This window comes from Bos indicus x Bos taurus, chromosome 2 (assembly GCF_003369695.1).
Source record: "Bos indicus x Bos taurus breed Angus x Brahman F1 hybrid chromosome 2, Bos_hybrid_MaternalHap_v2.0, whole genome shotgun sequence".
Taxonomy (NCBI): Eukaryota; Metazoa; Chordata; class Mammalia; order Artiodactyla; family Bovidae; genus Bos; species Bos indicus x Bos taurus.
In genome coordinates, this window is record NC_040077.1 from 22,550,834 (window position 1) to 22,566,648 (window position 15,815).

The 15,815-nt window shown below is 45.4% G+C and overlaps 1 pseudogene; it reads left to right on the forward strand.

Annotated features, from left to right (window-relative positions):
- Nucleotides 1-6,555: 6,555 nt before the first annotated feature.
- Nucleotides 6,556-7,015, forward strand: LOC113880675 (annotated as a pseudogene).
- The last annotated feature ends 8,800 nt before the right edge of the window (nucleotides 7,016-15,815 follow it).

Consider the following 15,815-nt stretch of genomic DNA (forward strand, 5'->3'; position numbering starts at 1 on the left):
ATGAGAAAATTTAGATTAGCTTAAAACAAACTGCTGAAATACAGTCCCTAGAAGAGGCTCACAACGAGCTTTTCTAAAGATCCCTGCTGCTGCTGCTGCTAAGTCGCTTCAGTTATGTCTGACTCTGTGCGACCCCATAGACGGCAGCCCACCAGGCTCCCCGGTCCCTGGGATTCTCAAGGCAAGAACACTGGAGTGGGTTGCCATTTCCTTCTCCAATGCATGAAAGTGAAAAGTGAAAGTGAAGTCGCTCAGTCGAGTCTGACTCTTAGCGACCCTATGGACTGTAGCCCACCAGGCTCCTCCATCCATGGGATTTTCCAGGCAAGAGTACTGGAGTTGGGTGCCATTGCCTTCTCCGTAAGGATCCCTAAACCCCCTGAAATTGTGCACAGAATTATATGTGTGTGCATTTTTCACAGCTTTTATCAGATTGCTATAGGAGTTCTTCATTCAAATATGAATAAGAACCAGATGAAAAAAGAAGCCAGTCCAGTCCCAGGGGCCCTTCCCCATTTGACTCTGCAAGATTTGAACTGGCCCTAGCTCCTTCCTCAGCCCCAGATTGGATCTTTTGGCTACTAGTCTCACTTCTTAGTGGAGCTGGTCTGGAAAGAAGGATAAAGGAGATGTGGGAAGGCTCTAGAAGGAGTCTGTGGTGTCTAGAAAGTGAAGGTGAAACCCTGAAGCAGTGTGGTCCAGGGGCAGCTGAGCAAATACGTTAGAAAAACAATTTTGTAAACTCTTGTCGTGCTGCAGTGGTCTTCCCTGTGTTCCTGAAATATGCCAAGATCATCCCTGTCTTGCGGCCTTTTGCATAGGCATGTTTGATTACCTAGAACATTCTTGCCCTGGGTCTTCTCCTGACGGGCTCTTTCATATCATCCAGGTCTCAGCTGTAAGGTTACTTCCTCAGAAAAGTCCTCCCTGATCACACAATTACCCCAGCCCAAATTATCTTTCAAGAGTAACCATCACTATGGGAAATTATCTTTTTTATTTGTTTGTGCTTAGTCGCTCAGTCGTGTCCAACTCTTTGTGACCCCACGGACTGCAGTCCACCAGGTTCCTCTGTCCATGGAGATTCTCCAGTCAAGAATACTGGAGTGGGTTGCCATGCTCTCCTCCAGGGGATCTTCCCAACCCAGCGATTGAACCCAGGTCTCCCACATTGCAGGTGGATTCTTTACAGTCTGAGCCACTAGAGAAGCCCAAGAATACTGGAATGGGTAGCCTATTCCTTGTCCAGGGAATCTTCTCACCCCAGGAATAGAACCAGGGTCTCCTGCATTGCAGGCTGATTCTTTAGCAGCTGAGCCATCTTTGTTTTTTATCTGCACTGCCAGACCCCCACTCAGCAGAGTGAAAATGAAATTTGGGCAGTAACATATTATTCCCAGAGTCTGCATCAGATTCTGATGTGGGGAAGCACTCAACACATATTTACTGAATGTATAAGTGTTACATAGAAGGAAGCACGTTCTTGGCAGAAAGTGGTGCATCAAGACTACCCTGATGGTCCAGTGGTTAAGACTCTGTGCTTCCTCTGCAGGGGGTGGAAGTTCGATCCCTGGTCAGGGAAGTTCTGCATGCTGAGTGGTGTGGCCAAAAATAAACAAAAGAAAAGAAAAATAAGAGGGGTGAAAAAGAGGCCTGCAGCTTCTAAAAAAGAGAAAGGAAGTGCTGCGTAAGCATTTTGACTCTTCTTCCCTCCGTGCCAGTGTGTGTCATCAGGTCCTGCCTGTGTGCTCTACTTCTGAGAAATGCATCGTGCTGTCTCTGCCCTGCTCCAAACCCCCAGATACCCTGTATCTACCTCCCTGCTGCCAGACTTCCCTGAAACACAGGTCTCCAGCTCTGCATCCTCCTCCCTTGCTCCCACTCACCCCCGACTCACGGGACAGCCAACCTCCTCATGAGTCCTCCTTGCCATCTGGGGGGCTGAATTGAAGTGTCTTTCCCATAGTACCTGCAGGCCCTACTTTTTCAGTCAACAGATCTAGCTCTCTCATTAGTGGAGTCCAAGCGTGACAGTGTAGGCAGTGAAGTCCCTGGAGAAGACATAAATGTCTGCCTCTGAGGTGCACGGGGCTTCTGAAGTCAGCAGGATGTGGAGGGTGTGAGGAGGGACAGGGCAACAGCCAGAGGGAACTTTCTGAGGATGTCTCTCTATCTCAGGCAGGCCTGAGGCCCCTAGACAGCTCTTGGGGAGCCGGTGTGCAAAGATGCTGGAGCTGGCCTTCCACAAATCAGGCAAGCCCTGGGAAGGCCTGGAATGGAGTTGCACCAAGGTGATGAGATGGCCTTGCCCCCACCTGTTTTGCAGCTGTGGAGAGCCATCCAAGGGTAAGCAGCTGGTTGTGTACTGCTTAAGAAGAGAGAAGGCAAACCGGGTGAGACCGGAGATCTCAGCTTTGGTGATGAAACAAGCATTGACCACTGCTGATGATGTGGGCCTGATCTCCATGCACAGATGTTGCCAGGTGTGGCTGGGCAGGGGTTAGCAAGTGACTACTTGCTCCTTAGAAGAACCCACACTGGAACCGGGGTGGGAAAACTTTATGTAAGCTGTTCAGGTAACAACGTTTAGAGACCTTTCCTATGAAAGACACTGTATTTCCTGTGAGTTATTGACATTAAGAATATTTATTTTTAATATCAGATGTCTAAATTCATCTGCTCCCTACAGATCATTTCATCTTAGACTGTGCTATCTCAGCAGAAAATATGCTTTCCCCAAATGTGTCAGTTCTATTTTTAAAAAGGTTCAGTGACCTATTTCTGTAATTCTCATAGACACCGAAAGAACAGCAGAGTCTATTTAGGCTCAGCTCTGTGTCACTGAAAGTTACTCCTGCCCAGGTGTGGCCTACAGAGGTGCCATCTTGCTTTGAAATAAAGACGCATAAATAAATGAGAGGAGTATTGTCAGAGTGAGGTCATGGGAGTGTAAACACACCCGCATACACACACTTCTCCATTTTTGAACAATGTCATGGTGACTGTGGTCCAACTTTAGCCAAACTTTAATTAGGAGATTGCTTAAGAGTCAACCATTTCCTGGACAAAGAACTTGAAAGACAATTTACAAAAGAGGAACTATTAATATATGGAAAAATGTATTCATCGACTAATATATGGAAAAATGTATTCATCGACTAATATATGGAAAAATGTATTCATCGACTAATATATGGAAAAATGGTTAGCTCTTCTAGTCATCAAGGAAATGAAAATTCTCTATAATGCTGCTTTCCAAAACTAACCTATGGTGTGAGACGTCAGGATAGCAATTACCCTTGGGTGGGGTGGAGGAGGGTGAACGGGTGAAATGCAGGGGCTTCTGGGGTCTGGAAATGTTGTTTCATGACGAGGGTGCTGGTTACTTGGGGGTGTTCACTTTGTGACCATTTACTCATGATTTGTATACTTCTGTGTATGTATGATAAACCACACAATAAGGTTTACGAAAAAAAAAAAAGTCCTATTAAGCTGGCAGCAAAAAACCCTCCCCCTTTTTTTTTTTTTTTTTTAAGTGATAGTAACCATGCAGTTGAAGTCATCAAGAAGCTGGAATTTTCACATATTGCTAGAGGCAGTGTACATGAATACAGCCTTCTCTGGGGAACAATACAGCAATATGGATTTGAACTCTTAGAAATACTCCTATTTGTTAACTCAGTAGTTCCACTTCTGAGACTCTATCTTAAGAAACAATCCTAAATGTCAAAAAAACAAACAAACAAACAAACAAAACGGTTTAAAGTGCAATCTCATTGAAAGTAACCAAAAATGTACAAGCAAAACATTGAAAGCAATTATAAGTGGTTGACTATAGGGCAACAGTTAAGAAACTTTTGATAAATCCCATGATGACATTTTCTGGACATGTTACAGTAAGCTGAAGTGAATAGTGAGAGAAGGGAACACAATGCAATATGTAGGAAAAGCAGAATGTGAGGTAGTAGGCACAGCAATTACAACTACACCAAAAAAAAAAAAAAAAGGGGAAACAACTCTACGAAGAGAAAATCACCAGAAGATGAAAAAAAAAAAAAGAGCAATGCTTGTGGTTTGGTTAACAGGTCTACGTGGGATATAATTTTTTTAGTGTACTTTCCCATGTTATCTAGTTTTATTGAACGAGCCTGTATTACTTTGGTAAAGGAGGGAATGCTCTAAAGTCAATCTTGTGCCTTCCACTCCTTTCAGAAGGCGCTGTCCTCTATTTCTCCCGGGTCCCTACGCACCAGCCAGTCTGTGTGTAGGAGTCTAATGTCACCATCCTGGGTGGAATGGAACCAGCATTGAAAGCTGGCCCCTCTGGGGGAGAACATGAACCAACTGTCCTCTCCATCCTGAATGATGTGGGCTTGGCTCTGATGACCCAGTGAATTCTCTAAGCCCCGGTTTATCACCAGGGCCACAAAAGTGCCAAGGCCCTACTTAAACACTTGAAATCCAGAGGTTTGGGGGGTGGGGAAAGCAGGAGCTCAAAAATATGAGAAGAAAAGTACAAAATTGAAATGTACAGACATTTATTGCAGTGGTTACAAAATGTAAATTATGTCAGCTTCTTTCATTGTTACCTCTGATTTCATAAAAATGTCATTAAATTGGAGATCCATTTGTAGGTTAAATTTTTCTCATGTTCAGGTTTCTGACATTCATGACCTTTGAGAGAAATTCATAGCTAGTATATATTAAATTATTTTTTTGGTAGCTATATAATTTTTAAAAGCAAAGTGATAAATCTCTCTGAAACAGCAATATAATTGTTTCCTGTGGGATAGACATGTATTTGAATGCCTAATTACTAGACCACCAGGGAAGTCCAGTAGTTAGAAGTCCATGCTTCCACTACAGGAGGCACTGGTTCAATCCCTGGTGGGGGAACTAAGAGCCTTCATGCCTCAGGGTGTGGCTAAAATAATAATAATAATAATAGTATTAATAAGCCTGTTCTAAGGTAGGACAGGGTCTCCACAGGTGAGAGTATCTGGGTCTTGGAGGTCTCCTTGTTTCTTGCCTCAGTTAATAAGCAGTTGATTAAGAGGCCTCCCACCACACCTTGCCCTTCTGCTACTGCTAAGTCGCTTCAGTCGTGTCCGACTCTGTGCGACCCCATAGACGGCAGCCCACCAGGCTCCCCCGTCCCTAGGATTCTCCAGGCAAGAACACTGGAGTAGGGTACCATTTCCTTTTCCAATGCATGACAGTGAAAAGTGAAAGTGAAGTCGCTCAGTCCTGTCTGACCCTCAGCGACCCCATGGACTGCAGCCCTCCAGGCCCCTCCGTCCATGGGACTCTCCAGGCAAGAGTACTGGAGTGGGTTGCCATTGCCTTCTGCCCTTCTACTAGATGAAAATGTATGCAAGTCTGTCTCTGATGAATATGCCGTCTTGAAAGAAGCCAGCCGTGACCCCTGAGGCTAGGTAGGCCCCCTCCTGCCCTCACTCCTAAATCCTGTGCTTCTTTTTATCAAACCTCTTTGAATTGTAATTATCTGCCCATGGCCCCCGGGGGATCCCTGAGAGTAGGGACCGCTTTGTAAAGATCTTTCTTAACCTTGTGAATTCTCCCAAGTGTTGGGGATTAAATGAAAGAATGACAGGATGGGAGAGACAGCATGGGGTGGAAAAGACAGACAGGATTTGGAGGAGGCAGGTGTGGTGGGGGTTAGGAGTTGAGGGCAGCCAGAGACAGGGTTGGGTTGAGCAGACTGTGCGACCTCTGGGTAAATACAGGTGCTGGGTGTATGTGGATACTTTAGTCTGGAGGGCGGGGGAGAGGCTGGGATAGAGAACCAGATGGGGGCCACCAGTATAAATGGTGAGGGGCAGGGACTGGAGCCGCTGCAATGGTTGTGCAGAGGCCACGTAGGAAGTGCAGGCAGAGAGCCTGGGAAGCCTCAGCACTCATGGGGTGGGAGAAAACACGATAAATAGAGCAGGATCTGTGAGGTCTGAGTGGTTCCAGCAGAAAGAGGAAGAAAGCTGTACCAGGAGGCTTGAACCTTGGGTGAGAGGCCAGTAAGAGACCTGAGCACTCAAGTGGGTTGACTGTGTGCCTGGCCCTGATTTGTGCTTTGCGTGGATCATCTCAGGTGAGCTGCAGATCAGTGTTAGGATAAACCTGTTTTTATAGATGAGTGAATTGAGGCACAGATGGGCTAAGCTGCCCAAAGATGTAGGGGAAGGAAGTGAAGACTCAGGGACTCTACTCCAGACTCCATCCCAACGAGAGAGAGATAACCTCCAAGTGCAAGTGAGGCTGGAAGAGTGTCCCCAGGGATGGTATTAGAGAGCCTCAGGCCAGTGTCTGTGATGAGGGCCCTGGCCAAACTGCAAGGGAACTGGTGAGTCAGCAATCAGTCAAGGAGACAGTGAGTGACTGTTTAATGAAGTACAGGGGTGCTTGCAATTTCACGAATGTATTTGATATCAAGAAATAATTGCCAGTTTATACTTTTACAATTTTAATTTCTTTTAAAAATCATCTTAGCTGGTTTGGGGTAGCCTGCAGGGTTTGAGAGCTTCTCCTGCTGCCAAAAACATGGAGACTTTGCCCTACATCCCACGCATAGTGCTCTGATGTCCCAAACTGGGCTGAAGAAGCGGCCCGGGTGGCTGACCTGACGGTGTGCACTCTGCTGGTGGCGTCTTATTCTCATCATCGGAGGAATGACTAATGATGTCACTGTGGAACCTCCCAGTGTCAGATCCATGACTGATGATCGTGGCCTTGGAGGCCTGCAGTTTTCTTGGCCTACAGAGCAAATGGACAGTATAGTATGAAGGACCGCAGCCAGCTTCCTGTTTACAGTGGGAGGCTTAGGTTTCATAATCCTGGGCTGATCCAATGCAGCAGACATTCCAAAACTCAATAGATTTCTTGTTCTGTTCATTGGATTTTTGTTCTATAGAGTTTTTTCATGGTTAGGGTATTCATGAGAATGAAACTGCCAGGCTATCTGAATGTTAACATGCCTTCTGAGAAAAAAATCAGTGGATAATGGATTTGCTCCTGTTAATAAAGTTTTAAAGGCTGTATCAATCCTCTAACATGAAATGTGGGAAAGAATGAAAAGCAGCAGAAAAAGAAGCATCTGTGAAAAGATAGGAAGCATATAAAGCTCAGACTAGAAAGCCTTCTGCATATGGAAGAGAGAAGCTTATCACAGTATTTTTTTCCCTGCTGACCTATATGACATACATTAATGATGTGAAGTGACATGATCTTAGTTTTTTGCTTCTTAAAGAAAATATACTCCATTTCTACAACTAGATGATTAAATACAACAATCTTTTTTACAACCCTCTTAACATGTTTTGGAGATGATGTTTCTAATTTTCAGAAATTAATGTGAAATCAGGAAGCAAGATCCCATATACTGAGAACCATGGATGGCTGGTCAACTTTACCTATGGTGCTTAACCTTTAAAAAGTGTGTGATAGCACATCATTTCAGACATATGTTTAAAACTGTTTCCTCCGTAGTAAGAAAGGAGCAGAAACAATTTTTTCTAATTAAAAAAACTACCTTTGGGTCTTCCCTTGTGGTGCAGTGGCTAAGACTCCACACTCCCAATGCAGGGGACCGGGTTTCAATCCCTGGTTGAGGAACTGAATCCTATATGCCACAACTGCCCAAAATGCCTCAAGTAAAAGAGCCCACGTGCCACAACTAAAGACCCAGCACAGCCAAATAAATAAGTGAATTTAATTTAATGGGCAAAAGTTTAAAGAAAAATTCTTTGAACATAGCAATGAAAACTGAAGCACCTCTCCCTTGCTTTGCTATCTGCCTCCTTAATGCAGAGCTGGCCATAACTAACACTGCAGGCCTTTCTGTTCAATATTTGACATTATGGATTTTCTTACGTTTCCTTTGTCCATAGACGCTTTTCTAGAGCTCTATCGCCTGCAGGGCCACCTGGAAAGTGAAGAGGAAGGAGGGACCCTCCATCCATCCAGGAGAATGGCTCTGCCGGCACCCCAGATGTGCCCACCGCCCAGAACTCTCCCCTCTGGTGTCTGTCGCTGCTTTGTGCCTCTCTCTTCACCAACACTGAGACCTACTGTGATCACCCTGTAATACGGCAGCCAGGCCCCTGCTCTCCAACGTCAGGGGCTCCTGTCTCCCTTTCCCTGCTCTATTTTCTTCCTTTTTTCCCCCATAGCAACTGTCAGCTACTAAGTAATACTACTTACTTACTACTTATGCCTTATCTTTAGGGTTTACTGCACATTTCCCCCTGACCGTGCAAGCGCCTTGAAAGCAGACATCTTTACGTGTTTTGTTCTCTTATTCCAGGTGCTTGGAGCAATTGTGGGCAACCAGTACACCCTCCACTCATATTTTTGGAATAAAAAAAGGACTTCTCCCAGGGAGCCATGACTCCTTCATGAAACAGGAAGGGCTTTGGCCAGTCCTTGGAGGATGGGCAGGCTTTCCATTGGAGAAACAGGGAGGCCAACGAGGCAGGGGAGCAACACGAGCAAAGGCTGAGAGACGGGGCAAGGAAATCACCAGGGAGGCAGCAGAGGGGTTGGCCTGGTGCTGCTCAGGCTGTGCGGCATCAAGTACCAGGGTCACGGCTATGGATTTTCTTTCACAGACAATGGGAGGGAAGAGAAGGTATATGGAAAGTTCTGGGCAGGAAAGGTTCTTGATGCCAGTAGTAGTTTAGGAAGATTAACCTGGAAAGGGAGTGCCTTTGAGGATATTCCCAGAAGGGAGTGGTCCCTTCTGGGATATTCTCCTAGACCCCCAATCCCATTAGCCTGGGACTCTTCTGTGCCCACATTTTCTCTTTGTCCTCACTGTCCCATGCTAAGCCAGAATCAGAATCTGAAGGTGTGTGGCACATCTTAGATTTGGAGGGAGGTGACTTTGGCTCCGCCTACTCCCCTTTTTCTAGGTGAAGCCAGGGGAGCCATTACCCACAGCCTCTGGTTAGAAATGGCATGTGGCACTTGGAATGCTTCCTCCTCCTTCTCCATCTTCAAATTTGTGCTGTGGTCCCCAAGAGGAATGAATGAATGCTTACAGATTTCCCTAAGCAACACTGAAATGCCAAAAGAGTAAAAGGTGCGGAGACCTTTGCCCAGCACATCAAGAATGTGGACAAATTTAGAGTTGGAGCCTTGCGTTACAATTGCAAGTCAAACTCCAAGTAGGGGTAACCAGCCCATTAGCACAGGCACCTGAAAACTGACTTTCTGCCATCTCTCCAAAAACACACACACATACGCACGCACACATGTGTGCACATTCTCACATACACACATTCACTGGGCCATAGAAAGATCAAGGCTGACTGCAAAGCACCCATTCCCCAAGACTCCTAATTTATATTGGGAACTAGCTCTAAAGCTCCTCCTGGCCCCCAACCTTCCCTTGCAATGATAAAGAGCATGTCACATCACACTAAATGTGACACTTAATCAAAACCCATCTTCTTTAACAAATCCTTAACCTCCAGCACAGGAGAGTCGCCAAGGCCAAGGGACAAGACAGGGAGCCGACTCAGGTGGCACATGCTTTGATCAAGATGATACAGATTTCCTTTTATTTCACTTTCATCAGAGTTGTAAAATTCCAGATCTGTCCCCTTTTTGATTTGACAACAGCACATCTCAGTAGAGGTTGACACCGAAAAAAGACCAGGACTTGTTCTGTCTTCAACCGGGAGTAGGCAATAATTTCTCTGAATCCTTTTCAGTAATGATCGCCAAAGCTTCTGATCTTCCTGTAAGCAAGTTTTGCAGGGAATGTGGTTAAACTGAAGCACAAACCTGGCTGGCATCTGGTTCCTTTCTTAAGTGGTATCTAAATACCCTTAATCTATTGGCCCTGGAAAAGACCTCCCCCTTTTCTGCCTCCTTCCCGCGGTCTTTTTTTCTGAGACTTAAATCCTCAAGCGAATTCTTTTGCCAGATTTCTAGGGCAGGAAATTTACCTCCCTGCCACACAGTACATTAGAAACTTCTGGGGTTCCAGCAACTGTTCATTTCTATAGCATGGCCGATGGCTTTTCTCGTGACCTATGTGGGATTATGTTTTTAAATTATTTAATAACTAGCTAGTTCCCAACAGAACGGATTTCTATCTGTTCAATAGACAGTTATTGAATCCCAGTTATGGATGATGTAGCTCTTATGAGACAGAAAGATTTACTTCTGCTTCTGAGAAACTTTCTGTCTTGAATTATGATGCAATAGTAGCTAATAGTCGGAGAAGGCAATGGCACCCCACTCCAGTATTCTTGCCTGGAAAATCCCATGGACGGAGGAGCCTGGTAGGCTGCAGTCCATGGGGTCGCTAAGAGTCGGACACAACTGAAGTGACTTAGCATAGCATAGTAGCTAATAGTAATGGTAGCTTGTGACAAGTGGCTACAAGAATTTCAAAGCACAGACCATTCATACATCCAGTAAGTATTAAGCATCTATATGTGGCAGACCCTGTTCTAGGCACTGGGACACTGCTCTGTACAAAATGGACAACCTTCATGCCTGCAAGGCACTTACATTCTAGTTGGGGCTGGGCTGAAAATGGGGCATCGTTTTCAACTATTGTAGATTTGGCTTTGAATAACTCACAGCTTTATCCATTGATCTTCTCCAATCTTCCTTTGTAGACTGAATTTGAACTTTCACGTATCCACCGACAAGTAAAATGTCTGAGCTATTGTGTGATGTCACACCAGTACAGTTTGTGTAGTACGGGTACCCTTAGTATTTACTAAAAATGAGCAGAAATTTAAAAAATGAAAGTAAGTTCTCATGAACTTATAATTGAGACAAACAGGAAGGAAAAAAAGGAAAATTAGAGAACATATTTAAAATGTTGTGAGAATATTACATCTTTAGTCTCACGAAGTGTAATTAGGACTTTTCAAATTTGTTTTCTGTTTTCTGTTTAGAGCAGTCTTCCTTATAACATGCTGGCAACAGCTTGGGCAGGTTCTCGGCAGTAGCACTCTCTAGACCCCACCTCTACATGGGAGGCCTTTTTCCGTTCCAGAGGGCTGGGTGCCCAGGCTGGGCCTGAGAAAGTACCATGTATGGCCCTGTACCATGAAAATGTACTTACCTTTCACTCAGGACTTGAAGGAAAATAGAAAACTCCACATATTTCAAGCAGGAGAAAAAAGATGGTTTTCTAGAAAAGACTGTTTCAGCCAGAAAGAGAAGATAAGAAACTAGCAAAGAATCACCTGGGACTTCTCTGGTGGTCCAGTGGTTAAGACTCTGTGCTTCCACTACAGGGGTCACAGGTTCGATTCCTAGTCAGGGAAGTTCCATGTGCCATGCTATGCAGTCAAAAAAAAAAAAAAAAAGTATGAAAAAAAGAAAGAAACTAGCCAAGAATCCTCTCCTTCCCAAGACCAGGTTAAGGCTAACTATTGTAGACTAACCTGGAATGGGAAGGCAGAAGTTGGGAAGGTGGCAAGAGCCAGGGCTAGGAAGAGAATGAAGTGCCATGCCTGCACTAACTCTTCTAAGTAGAGGCCTTCCCTTTGCCGCTGGAGGAGAGGGGACTAGCAGAGGATTCTTCCTGGTTTACAAGTCTGTGTGTGAACCAGTGTAGGAGGACAGTCAGTACTGATGGGACAGTGAAACACTGGGGGTGAGGGCAGCAAGAATCATTTGACACTGGAATTACCAGAGCTTTATTTGGCAGTTACAGTGGCATGTGGTCTGTGTCCTACTTCAGCTCCTCCTGGCCCCAAACTTCTCATGCACTAATGCACAGGAGGAAACCACAGCCCTAAAGGCCAGTGGGAACTGGAGCGAAGAAGGCTGTGTTTGTCCTGGGAGACTAGTTCCTTCCACTTCTGACCAGGCAGAAGAGCTGGGAGGTATGTCAAACTCCTGGTCAAAGCTTGCAGGGGTCACCTCCCCATTATACCTGAGTGCTGACCCCTGGTTTAGCCATTAGGATTAAGAATCTTAGTGCAGAATTCAGCCACCATTGAATGGTGTTTGGTTCTTGTTTTTGTGATAAAATAGTCTGTATTTTAAACTTTTTATTATAAAAAAATTCAACATATATCAAAGTATAAAGAATCTCAAATTGTAAACCTTAGACACAGAATGTGTTGACAATATATCAGTTATATCTCAATTCTAAAAACTAATTAATTAAAAAAAACTCTTCTTCAACCACATGATAGACTATTATGTGGCTGTTAAAAACTTAAAAATCATTTTACTAAAAAAAAAAGGCTCCCATATACCCATTATTTGAATTTAAGCATTAACAACTTGCCACATGCTATATAGACTGCATGCTTATGTTCCATCCTAAATGTATGTGTTGAATAACCTAATCCCCACTTGAAGTTAAGAGGTTGGGCCTTTAGCAGGTGGTAAGTCATAAGGGTCACCCTAACTCCAGTACTTTTGCCTAAAAAATCCCATGGAAGGAGGAGCCTGGTAGGCTGCAGTCCATGGGGTCGAGAAAATAGGACTAAGTGACTTCACTTTCACTTTTCACTTTCATGCATTGGAGAAGGAAATGGCAACCCACTCCAGTGTTCTTGCCTGGAGAATCCCAGAGACGGGAAGCCTGGTTGGCTGCCGTCTATGGGGTTGCACAGAGTCGGACACAACTAAAGCGATGCAGCAGCAGCAGGAAGTCATAAGGGTGGATCCCAATAAAGGAGACCCCAGAGAGCTTTCTCACCTCTTCCACTTTGTGAGGTTGAGGACAAACATATACGAACCTGAAAGAGGTTCATCAGACACCAAATCTGCTAGCACCTTGATCTTGGACCTCCAGCCTCCAGAACTGTGAGAAATACATGCTTATTGTTTGTAATCCACTCAGTCTATGGTATTTGTTACAACAGCTCAAATGGACTAAGAAACCAATTTGCTTCACCAGCTTTTTTTCCTGAAGTATTTTAAAATAAGTGCCAGACGTCATATTTCACCCCTAAATATTTTAGCCTATGTTTTTAAAGAGATGATGACATTTTCTTATATAACAACCATACAACCATTATCACACCTATAAAAACTAACAATAAAGTCTTAAATATTTTCCTATACCCAGTCCAAATGAAAGATCAGGCACAGTCAAGGTGGTGTGGCCATAGTCCAAATGCAAATCTTCCTGATTATCCAAAAATGCCTTCTTATAATTGGCTTGTTTGAACCGGGAATCCAAGCCAGGTGCACACTTGCATTTGGTTGCTACGTCTTTTCTGGTGCTTTAATCTAGAGGATCACTGGGCAGCGTGAACCAGTGGGCTGCTCTCACCACCCATCCTCTGTCCTAGGCATCTGTGATGCTTTCCAAGTGTATCCTGAGGCTCCCCCTCCCCAGAGCAGTTCAGGTGACCAGACCAAAGTGACCACAGTCTGAAGTTATCAGCCCTGTCATGGAACCAGAATCGCAGGTTTTCAAAATTCCAGGTATGAGACCGTGAGATTTGGGGAAATGTATGATGCCGTTGGGTCCGGGCAGAGGGGCTGATGCAGCCACCCTCCTCAGGGTCCCCTGGTGAGCACTGCCCCTAACTCTCCTTTTATACGTCCAATGGGAGGGATGCCCATTGCTTCCTGCAGGGAGAACTCTGCAGTCAAAGGCCCACAACCCAGGGAAGCCCCTTCATGGGTTCCGGGTCCTGTCTACCTACAGGGTTGGTGGAACTTGACAGAAGTCCCTCCCACTCCCACACCCACCCTGAAGCTGGCCAGCACTGCATTGAGGTCATCCACGCAGTGGTGCCAGGTTGCACACATCCTCTCCTATATCTGGTCACTGGCATACCCTCATGTTCCCTCTGAGAGTTCAGCCATATGTGAGGCTGATTTCCCCTAGATTTGGAACTCTGCTCTAAAGAATAAGATTTTTTACATGAGAGCAGGAAGTGCCTGGAGCCTGAGCTCTGTCCTCTACTGTGGTATTCCAGCGTCAGTGTGCCCCCGGAACTCTAGGACCACAGCTAGCCATGCTGGTGAACAGAGCCAAGAGGTGTGCGCCAACACCCAGAGGCCAGCTGGGCTCAGGGCCTTGGCTGTCCCACAGCGCAGGCCGGCCCTTCTGCTTGTGTCCCTATGGAAATGTTCCTGCAGAGTGTGTTTGGGGGACATTCATCTTCTTTGATGACCCACTTAGGGCTCTTTGGGCTCCTCTCTTCTCTTTACTGGCTTTGGTGACCGTGGCATTGGGAGGGCTCTGCTCTCAGGCTCCCCAGGGGACCCCAGAGGTTCTGACTGCACCAGGATGGTGGGAACTTTGGGAGATGCTACTCTGTCGGCCCTCACATGGAGTGCAGAGATCCTGGCAAGCTGGAATCTGGTCTGCATCTGATCCATTTTATCTGCAAAGTATTCAGAAAATGTGTCCCCCAAAGAACACACTGACCCCTCTGAAGGAGGGAGTGCAGTGTCGGTCGCCTGTTTGAAGACATTCTCGGTTTTGATGAGGATTGTGCAGAGACCCAAGATAAGCCTCAGAACGTGAGCCAAGCGGGTGGGGAAAGGGCTCTCTGGTGACACGCAGCATCTTCGCCTGCCTTCCATTTTATGTGTTTACCAATTGGGAAAGCAAATCCAGCTGTTGGGAGGAATTGCTTCCAGATGACATTATGGGAAAGGAAAACACACTGTATAAAAAAGCTGCAGAATAAAAAGCAGAACATGTGCACTCTGTGGGCCAGGATTTCATATGGACTATTTCCTGATATTGTGCAATAAACCAGCTCCTGGGGTAATAATCAGAACAGTGCAAATGTTCCCTGTATGAGAGTCAGGAGACCAGAAGGGGGACCAAACTTGGCAGAACTTGGGGAAAATCTCTTGACCTTGCTGGGCAACCATATTTTTCTCCTTCTGGACAGCTGCTTCCCACCTTCACCAGGGACCCCCTGTGAAAGCCTTAGAAAATATCTTCTGTATGCTGCATGATGTGAGAGAAACCATGGGAAAGCAAGGACATTTTGCTTTAAAAACTGATGGGTTTCTTAGCCCCCCAGCACAGAAAAATTTGCTGTGTTGGCTTTTTCAAAGATTTTAGAAGCTCTCTAATGAGCTGGAATTAAAGTGTCCCTTTACTAATTTGGTTTTACAGGTCACTGGATAAAACCTACTTAGAGTGGTTTGGAAGAGGATTAGGACATTCGTGTCTTTTCCAAGTTGACTTTCCAGGCAGGGTCAGTCAGCAGCTGGAGACTCCCTTGGCTAGGGGCCAGAGCTCTTTTGTAAGCTGCGACTTTGTAAGGGCCTGGTGAGCACACTGTAACTCTATTGGTGGCTTAGTGGTAAAGAATCCGCCTGCCAATGCAGGAGATGCAGGAGTTGTGGGTTCAATCCCTGGGTTGGGAAGATAGCCCGGAGAAAGAAATAACAACCCGCTCCAGTATTCTTGCCTGGAACATCCCATGGACAGAGGAGCTTGATGGGCTACAGTCCATGGGTCGCAAAGACTCAGACATGACTTAGCGACTAAACAACAACCACCACCCAAGGAACACTGAGTTTGCAATGAAATAAAAATGTAAATGTATAATAGTAGCAAGACACATGTTCCCAAGTTTGCCAGCCTAGAGAGAATGCCAGAAAGCCTAGCATTGCAGTTCCCCAGGGTGAGGGATATAGCCAAGGCCTTTGAGTCATTCCTGTTCAACCCCTATTGGGGCAGAGTGGACATCAGTAGCTAGAGAAATGGCTTGAGCTCAGGCAGTCTCCTTAGACCAGTACTGTAGCCACTAATCATATATAGCTGTCTGACTTAAATAAAATTTAAAATTGATTTTCAGTGGCACCAGCCTCATTTCAAGTGCTCCATAGCCACA